Here is a 9,191-nt window from a genome sequence, read left to right as displayed (position 1 = left end):
AAATTGGTCCTTCATGGCGGGTTTGGTAGTGGGCTGGTTTGAAGGGCCTCTTTGGTTGAGCATATGACCCCAAACAAAGGGAAAGGGTAGCGGTTTCCTTGGGGTCCTCAGTAATTCAATTGTTCTCAATTATTTTAGGCCTAGATAGACAATTATATTGCTGAGTCCCCAAGGGGGTGGGTCCCTTTGTGGGGGATGACTAGCTTAACCAAATTGGTCCTTCATGGCGGGTTTGGTAGTGGGCTGGTTTGAAGGGCCTCTTTGGTTGAGCATATGACCCCAAACAAAGGGAAAGGGTAGCGGTTCCCTTGGGGTCCTCAGTAATTCAATTGTTCTCAATTATTTTAGGCCTAGATAGACAATTATATTGCTGAGTCCCCAAGGGGGTGGGTCCCTTTGTGGGGGATGACTAGCTTAACCAAATTGGTCCTTCATGGCGGGTTTGGTAGTGGGCTGGTTTGAAGGGCCTCTTTGGTTGAGCATATGACCCCAAACAAAGGGAAAGGGTAGCGGTTCCCTTGGGGTCCTCAGTAATTCAATTGTTCTCAATTATTTAGGCCTAGATAGACAATTGTATTGCTGAGTCCCCAAGGGGGTGGGTCCCTTTGCGGGGGATGACTAGCTTAACCGAATTGGTCCTTCATGGCGGGTTTGGTAGTGGGCTGGTTTGAAGGGCCTCTTTGGTTGAGCATATGACCCCAAACAAAGGGAAAGGGTAGCGGTTCCCTTGGGGTCCTCAGTAATTCGATTGTTCTCAATTATTTTAGGCCTAGATAGACAATTGTATTGCTGAGTCCCCAAGGGGGTGGGTCCCTTTGCGGGGGATGACTAGCTTAACCAAATTGGTCCTTCATGGCGGTTTTCGGTAGTGGGCTGGTTTGAAGGGCCTCTTTGGTTGAGCATATGACCCCAAACAAAGGGAAAGGGTAGCGGTTTCCTTGGGGTCCTCAGTAATTCAATTGTTCTCAATTATTTTAGGCCTAGATAGACAATTATATTGCTGAGTCCCCAAGGGGGTGGGTCCCTTTGTGGGGGATGACTAGCTTAACCAAATTTGTCCTTCATGGCGGGTTTGGTAGTGGGCTGGTTTGAAGGGCCTCTTTGGTTGAGCATATGACCCCAAACAAAGGGAAAGGGTAGCGGTTCCTTGGGGTCCTCAGTAATTTGATTGTTCTCAATTATTTTAGGCCTAGATAGACAATTGTATTGCTGAGTCCCCAAGGGGGTGGGTCCCTTTGCTGGGGATGACTAGCTTAACCAAATTGGTCCTTCATGTCGGGTTTGGTAGTGGGCTGGTTTGAAGGGCCTCTTTGGTTGAGCATATGACCCCAAACAAAGGGAAAGGGTAGCGGTTCCCTGGGGGTCCTCAGTAATTCATTTGTTCTCATAAACATTTATATTGTTATTTTTCTAATGGTATTTTAGTTAATGAAGTGTTTAATTGTATAAAATTTTGCAATCTAGAGTTATATTGTGATGATTAGGGATCGATTTTATATAATGTTTTTCAATATACATCTGTATAGTGTTATAGTTAGTGGTTTGTTTTACATGTGTATACTATTCTCCATGTGGTTATGTTATTTTTAAGAATTTTTGGTATTAGATATTTAAGAAAATGTGATTCATGTATTGGGTAATCGATTTATTTACGCCTAGATAGACAATTGTATTGATGAGTCCACAAGTGGGATGGAATGATGTTTTTTAACCAAAGTGGTCCTTCATGGCAGGTTTGGTAGATGGCAGGTTTGTTCAATTATATAAGACTTTTCAATTAACAGGTATATTGTCATGGTAAGGGACATTTTTTACATAAGGTTTTTCTATATTCATCTGTTTAGTGTTATAGTGAGTGGTTTGTTTACATGTGTATTCTATTCTCTATATGATTATTTTATTCTTAAGAATTATTGGTATTGGTTTTTATGTAAACGTGATTCATGTATTGTTTGGTCGAACTGTTCTATTATATAAGGCTTTTCAATCTAGAGTTCAATTGTGATGGTTAGAGACAACTTTTTTATAAGGTTTTTCTATATTCATCTGTATAGTGTTATGGTTAGTGGTTTGTTTTACATGTGTATGCTATTATCCATATGGTTATGTTATTTTTGTGAATTTTTAGCGTTAGCTTTTTATGTAAATGTGATTCATGTATTGGGTAATCAATTATTTTAGGCCTAGATAGACAATTGTATTGCTGAGTCCCCAAGGGGGTGGGTCCCTTTGCGGGGGATGACTAGCTTAACCAAATTGTCCTTCATGGCGGGTTTGGTAGTGGGCTGGTTTGAAGGGCCTCTTTGGTTGAGCATATGACCCCAAACAAAGGGAAAGGGTAGCGGTTCCTTGGGGTCCTCAGTAATTCAATTGTTCTCAATTATTTTAGGCCTAGATAGACAATTATATTGCTGAGTCCCCAAGGGGGTGGGTCCCTTTGCGGGGGATGACTAGCTTAACCAAATTGGTCCTTCATGGCGGGTTTGGTAGTGGGCTGGTTTGAAGGGCCTCTTTGGTTGAGCATATGACCCCAAACAAAGGGAAAGGGTAGCGGTTCCCTTGGGGTCCTCAGTAATTCGATTGTTCTCAATTATTTTAGGCCTAGATAGACAATTGTATTGCTGAGTCCCCAAGGGGGTGGGTCCCTTTGCGGGGGATGACTAGCTTAACCAAATTGGTCCTTCATGGCGGGTTTGGTAGTGGGCTGGTTTGAAGGGCCTCTTTGGTTGAGCATATGACCCCAAACAAAGGGAAAGGGTAGCGGTTCCTTGGGGTCCTCAGTAATTCAATTGTTCTCAATTATTTTAGGCCTAGATAGACAATTGTATTGCTGAGTCCCCAAGGGGATGAGTCCCTTTGCGGGGGATGACTAGCTTAACCAAATTGGTCCTTCATGGGGGGTTTGGTAGTGGGCTGGTTTGAAGGGCCTCTTTGGTTGAGCATATGACTCCAAACAAAGGAAAGGGTAGCGGTTCCCTTGGGGTCCTTAGTATTTCGATTGTTCTCAATTATTGTAGGCCTAGATAGACAATTGTATTGCTGAGTTCCCAAGGAGGTGGGTCCCTTTGCGGGGGATGACTAGCTTAACCAAATTGGTCCTTCATGGCGGGTTTGGTAGTGGGCTGGTTTGAAGGGCCTCTTAGGTTGAGCATATGACCCCAAACAAAGGGAAAGGGTAGCGGTTCCCTTGGGGTTCTCAGTAATTCAATTGTTCTTACTTATTTTAGGCCTAGATAGACAGTTGTATTGCTGAGTCCCCAAGGGGGTGGGTCCCTTTGTGGGGGATGACTAGCTTAACCAAATTGGTCCTTCATGGCGGGTTTGGTAGTGGGCTGGTTTGAAGGGCCTCTTTGGTTGAGCATATGACCCCAAACAAAGGGAAAGGGTAGCGGTTCCTTGGGGTCCTCAGTAATTTGATTGTTCTCAATTATTTTAGGCCTAGATAGACAATTGTATTGCTGAGTCCCCAAGGGGGTGGGTCCCTTTGCGGGGGATGACTAGCTTAACCAAATTGGTCCTTCATGTCGGGTTTGGTAGTGGGCTGGTTTGAAGGGCCTCTTTGGTTGAGCATATGACCCCAAACAAAGGGAAAGGGTAGCGGTTCCCTGGGGGTCCTCAGTAATTCATTTGTTCTCATAAACATTTATATTGTTATTTTTCTAATGGTATTTTAGTTAATGAAGTGTTTAATTGTATAAAATTTTGCAATCTAGAGTTATATTGTGATGATTAGGGATCGATTTTATATAATGTTTTTCAATATACATCTGTATAGTGTTATAGTTAGTGGTTTGTTTTACATGTGTATACTATTCTCCATATGGTTATGTTATTTTTAGAATTTTTGCTATTAGATATTTAAGAAAATGTGATTCATGTATTGGGTAATCGATTTATTTACGCCTAGATAGACAATTGTATTGATGAGTCCACAAGGGGGATGGAATGATGTTTTTTAACCAAAGTGGTCCTTCATGGCAGGTTTGGTAGATGGCAGGTTTGATGGGCCTTTTTGGTTGAGCGTATAACCCCAAGCAAAGGGAAAGGATACGGTTCACTTGGGATCCTCTGCAAATGATATGTTCTTATAAATATGTGTATTGTTATTTTACTAACGATATTTTAGTTAATGAATTGTTCAATTATATAAGACTTTTCAATCTACAGGTATATTGTCATGGTAAGGGACATCTTTTACATAAGGGTTTTCTATATTCATCTGTATACTGTTATAGTGAGTGGTTTGTTTTACATGTGCATTCTATTCTCTATATGATTATTTTATTTTTAAGAATTATTGGTATTGGTTTTTATGTAAACGTGATTCATGTATTGTTTGGTCGAACTGTTCAATTATATAAGGCTTTTCAATCTAGAGTTCAATTGTGATGGTTAGAGACAACTTTTTTATAAGGTTTTTCTATATTCATCTGTATAGTGTTATGGTTAGTGGTTTGTTTTACATGTGTATGCTATTATCCATATGGTTATGTTATTTTTGTGAATTTTTAGCGTTAGCTTTTTATGTAAATGTGATTCATGTATTGGGTAATCAATTATTTTAGGCCTAGATAGACAATTGTATTGCTGAGTCCCCAAGGGGGTGGGTCCCTTTGCGGGGGATGACTAGCTTAACCAAATTGGTCCTTCATGGCGGGTTTGGTAGTGGGCTGGTTTGAAGGGCCTCTTTGGTTGAACATATGACCCCAAACAAAGGGAAAGGGTAGCGGTTTCCTTGGGGTCCTCAGTAATTCAATTGTTCTCAATTATTTTAGGCCTAGATAGACAATTATATTGCTGAGTCCCCAAGGGGGTGGGTCCCTTTGTGGGGGATGACTAGCTTAACCAAATTGGTCCTTCATGGCGGGTTTGGTAGTGGGCTGGTTTGAAGGGCCTCTTTGGTTGAGCATATGACCCCAAACAAAGGGAAAGGGTAGCGGTTCCTTGGGGTCCTCAGTAATACGATTGTTCTCAATTATTTTAGGCCTAGATAGACAATTGTATTGCTGAGTCCCCAAGGGGGTGGGTCCCTTTGCGGGGGATGACTAGCTTAACCAAATTGGTCCTTCATGGCGGGTTTGGTAGTGGGCTGGTTTGAAGGGCCTCTTTGGTTGAGCATATGACCCCAAACAAAGGGAAAGGGTAGCGGTTCCCTTGGGGTCCTCAGTAATTCAATTGTTCTCAATTATTTTAGGCCTAGATAGACAATTGTATTGCTGAGTCCCCAAGGGGGTGGGTCCCTTTGCGGGGGATGACTAGCTTAACCAAATTGGTCCTTCATGGCGGGTTTGGTAGTGGGCTGGTTTGAAGGGCCTCTTTGGTTGAGCATATGACCCCAAACAAAGGGAAAGGGTAGCGGTTCCCTTGGGGTCCTCAGTAATTCAATTGTTCTCAATTATTTTAGGCCTAGATAGACAATTGTATTGCTGAGTCCCCAAGGGGTGGGTCCCTTTGCGGGGGATGACTAGCTTAACCAAATTGGTCCTTCATGGCGGGTTTGGTAGTGGGCTGGTTTGAAGGGCCTCTTTGGTTGAGCATATGACCCCAAACAAAGGGAAAGGGTAGCGGTTCCCTTGGGGTCCTCAGTAATTCGATTGTTCTCAATTATTTTAGGCCTAGATAGACAATTGTATTGCTGAGTCCCCAAGGGGGTGGGTCCCTTTGCGGGGGATGACTAGCTTAACCAAATTGGTCCTTCATGGCGGGTTTGGTAGTGGGCTGGTTTGAAGGGCCTCTTTGGTTGAGCATATGACCCCAAACAAAGGGAAAGGGTAGCGGTTTCCTTGGGGTCCTCAGTAATTCAATTGTTCTCAATTATTTTAGGCCTAGATAGACAATTGTATTGCTGAGTCCCCAAGGGGGTGGGTCCCTTTGCGGGGGATGACTAGCTTAACCAAATTGGTCCTTCATGGCGGGTTTGGTAGTGGGCTGGTTTGAAGGGCCTCTTTGGTTGAGCATATGACCCCAAACAAAGGGAAAGGGTAGCGGTTCCTTGGGGTCCTCAGTAATTCAATTGTTCTCAATTATTTTAGGCCTAGATAGACAATTGTATTGCTGAGTCCCCAAGGGGGTGGGTCCCTTTGCGGGGGATGACTAGCTTAACCAAATTGGTCCTTCATGGCGGGTTTGGTAGTGGGCTGGTTTGAAGGGCCTCTTTGGTTGAGCATATGACCCCAAACAAAGGGAAAGGGTAGCGGTTCCCTTGGGGTCCTCAGTAATTCAATTGTTCTCAATTATTTTAGGCCTAGATAGACAATTGTATTGCTGAGTCCCCAAGGGGGTGGGTCCCTTTGCGGGGGATGACTAGCTTAACCAAATTGGTCCTTCATGGCGGGTTTGGTAGTGGGCTGGTTTGAAGGGCCTCTTTGGTTGAGCATATGACCCCAAACAAAGGGAAAGGGTAGCGGTTTCCTTGGGGTCCTCAGTAATTCAATTGTTCTCAATTATTTTAGGCCTAGATAGACAATTATATTGCTGAGTCCCCAAGGGGGTGGGTCCCTTTGTGGGGGATGACTAGCTTAACCAAATTGGTCCTTCATGGCGGGTTTGGTAGTGGGCTGGTTTGAAGGGCCTCTTTGGTTGAGCATATGACCCCAAACAAAGGGAAAGGGTAGCGGTTCCCTTGGGGTCCTCAGTAATTCAATTGTTCTCAATTATTTTAGGCCTAGATAGACAATTATATTGCTGAGTCCCCAAGGGGGTGGGTCCCTTTGTGGGGGATGACTAGCTTAACCAAATTGGTCCTTCATGGCGGGTTTGGTAGTGGGCTGGTTTGAAGGGCCTCTTTGGTTGAGCATATGACCCCAAACAAAGGGAAAGGGTAGCGGTTCCCTTGGGGTCCTCAGTAATTTCGATTGTTCTCAATTATTTAGGCCTAGATAGACAATTGTATTGCTGAGTCCCCAAGGGGGTGGGTCCCTTTGCTGGGGATGACTAGCTTAACCAAATTGGTCCTTCATGGCGGGTTTGGTAGTGGGCTGGTTTGAAGGGCCTCTTTGGTTGAGCATATGACCCCAAACAAAGGGAAAGGGTAGCGGTTCCCTGGGGGTCCTCAGTAATTCATTTGTTCTCATAAACATTTATATTGTTATTTTTTCTAATGGTATTTTAGTTAATGAAGTTTTTAATTGTATAAAATTTTGCAATCTAGAGTTATATGTTGATGATTAGGGATCGATCTTTATATAATGTTTTTCAATATACATCTGAATAGTGTTATAGTTAGTGGTTTGTTTTACATGTGTATACTATTCTCCATATGGTTATGTTATTTTTTAGAATTTTTATTGTTTCTCAATTATTTTAGGCCTAGATAGACAATTGTATTGCTGAGTCCCCAAGGGGGTGGGTCCCTTTGCGGGGGATGACTAGCTTAACCAAATTGGTCCTTCATGGCGGGTTTGGTAGTGGGCTGGTTTGAAGGGCCTCTTTGGTTGAGCATATGACCCCAAACAAAGGGAAAGGGTAGCGGTTTCCTTGGGGTCCTTAGTAATTCAATTGTTTCTCAATTATTTTAGGCCTAGATAGACAATTATATTGCTGAGTCCCCAAGGGGGTGGGTCCCTTTGTGGGGGGATGACTAGCTTAACCAAATTGGTCCTTCATGGCGGGTTTGTAGTGGGCTGGTTTGAAGGGCCTCTTTGGTTGAGCATATGACCCCAAACAAAGGGAAAGGGTAGCGGTTCCCTTGGGGTCCTCAGTAATTCGATTGTTCTCAATTATTTTAGGCCTAGATAGACAATTGTATTGCTGAGTCCCCAAGGGGTGGGTCCCTTTGCGGGGGATGACTAGCTTAACCAAATTGGTCCTTCATGGCGGGTTTGGTAGTGGGCTGGTTTGAAGGGCCTCTTTGGTTGAGCATATGACCCCAAACAAAGGGAAAGGGTAGCGGTTCCCTTGGGGTCCTCAGTAATTCGATTGTTCTCAATTATTTTAGGCCTAGATAGACAATTGTATTGCTGAGTCCCCAAGGGGGTGGGTCCCTTTGCGGGGGATGACTAGCTTAACCAAATTGGTCCTTCATGGCGGGTTTGGTAGTGGGCTGGTTTGAAGGGCCTCTTTGGTTGAGCATATGACCCCAAACAAAGGGAAAGGGTAGCGGTTCCTTGGGGTCCTCAGTAATTCAATTGTTCTCAATTATTTTAGGCCTAGATAGACAATTGTATTGCTGAGTCCCCAAGGGGGTGGGTCCCTTTGCGGGGGATGACTAGCTTAACCAAATTGGTCCTTCATGGCGGGTTTGGTAGTGGGCTGGTTTGAAGGGCCTCTTTGGTTGAGCATATGACCCCAAACAAAGGGAAAGGGTAGCGGTTCCCTTGGGGTCCTCAGTAATTCAATTGTTCTCAATTATTTTAGGCCTAGATAGACAATTGTATTGCTGAGTCCCCAAGGGGGTGGGTCCCTTTGCGGGGGATGACTAGCTTAACCAAATTGGTCCTTCATGGCGGGTTTGGTAGTGGGCTGGTTTGAAGGGCCTCTTTGGTTGAGCATATGACCCCAAACAAAGGGAAAGGGTAGCGGTTCCCTTGGGGTCCTCAGTAATTCGATTGTTCTCAATTATTTAGGCCTAGATAGACAATTGTATTGCTGAGTCCCCAAGGGGGTGGGTCCCTTTGCGGGGGATGACTAGCTTAACCAAATTGGTCCTTCATGGCGGGTTTGGTAGTGGGCTGGTTTGAAGGGCCTCTTTGGTTGAGCATATGACCCCAAACAAAGGGAAAGGGTAGCGGTTCCCTTGGGGTCCTCAGTAATTCAATTGTTCTCAATTATTTTAGGCCTAGATAGACAATTATATTGCTGAGTCCCCAAGGGGGTGGGTCCCTTTGTGGGGGATGACTAGCTTAACCAAATTGGTCCTTCATGGCGGGTTTGGTAGTGGGCTGGTTTGAAGGGCCTCTTTGGTTGAGCATATGACCCCAAACAAAGGGAAAGGGTAGCGGTTTCCTTGGGGTCCTCAGTAATTCAATTGTTCTCAATTATTTTAGGCCTAGATAGACAATTATATTGCTGAGTCCCCAAGGGGGTGGGTCCCTTTGTGGGGGATGACTAGCTTAACCAAATTGGTCCTTCATGGCGGGTTTGGTAGTGGGCTGGTTTGAAGGGCCTCTTTGGTTGAGCATATGACCCCAAACAAAGGGAAAGGGTAGCGGTTCCCTTGGGGTCCTCAGTAATTCAATTGTTCTCAATTATTT

Source organism: Xenopus laevis, chromosome 4S (genome assembly GCF_017654675.1).
Source record: "Xenopus laevis strain J_2021 chromosome 4S, Xenopus_laevis_v10.1, whole genome shotgun sequence".
Taxonomy (NCBI): domain Eukaryota; kingdom Metazoa; phylum Chordata; class Amphibia; order Anura; family Pipidae; genus Xenopus; species Xenopus laevis.
This window is presented reverse-complemented; position numbering follows the sequence as displayed.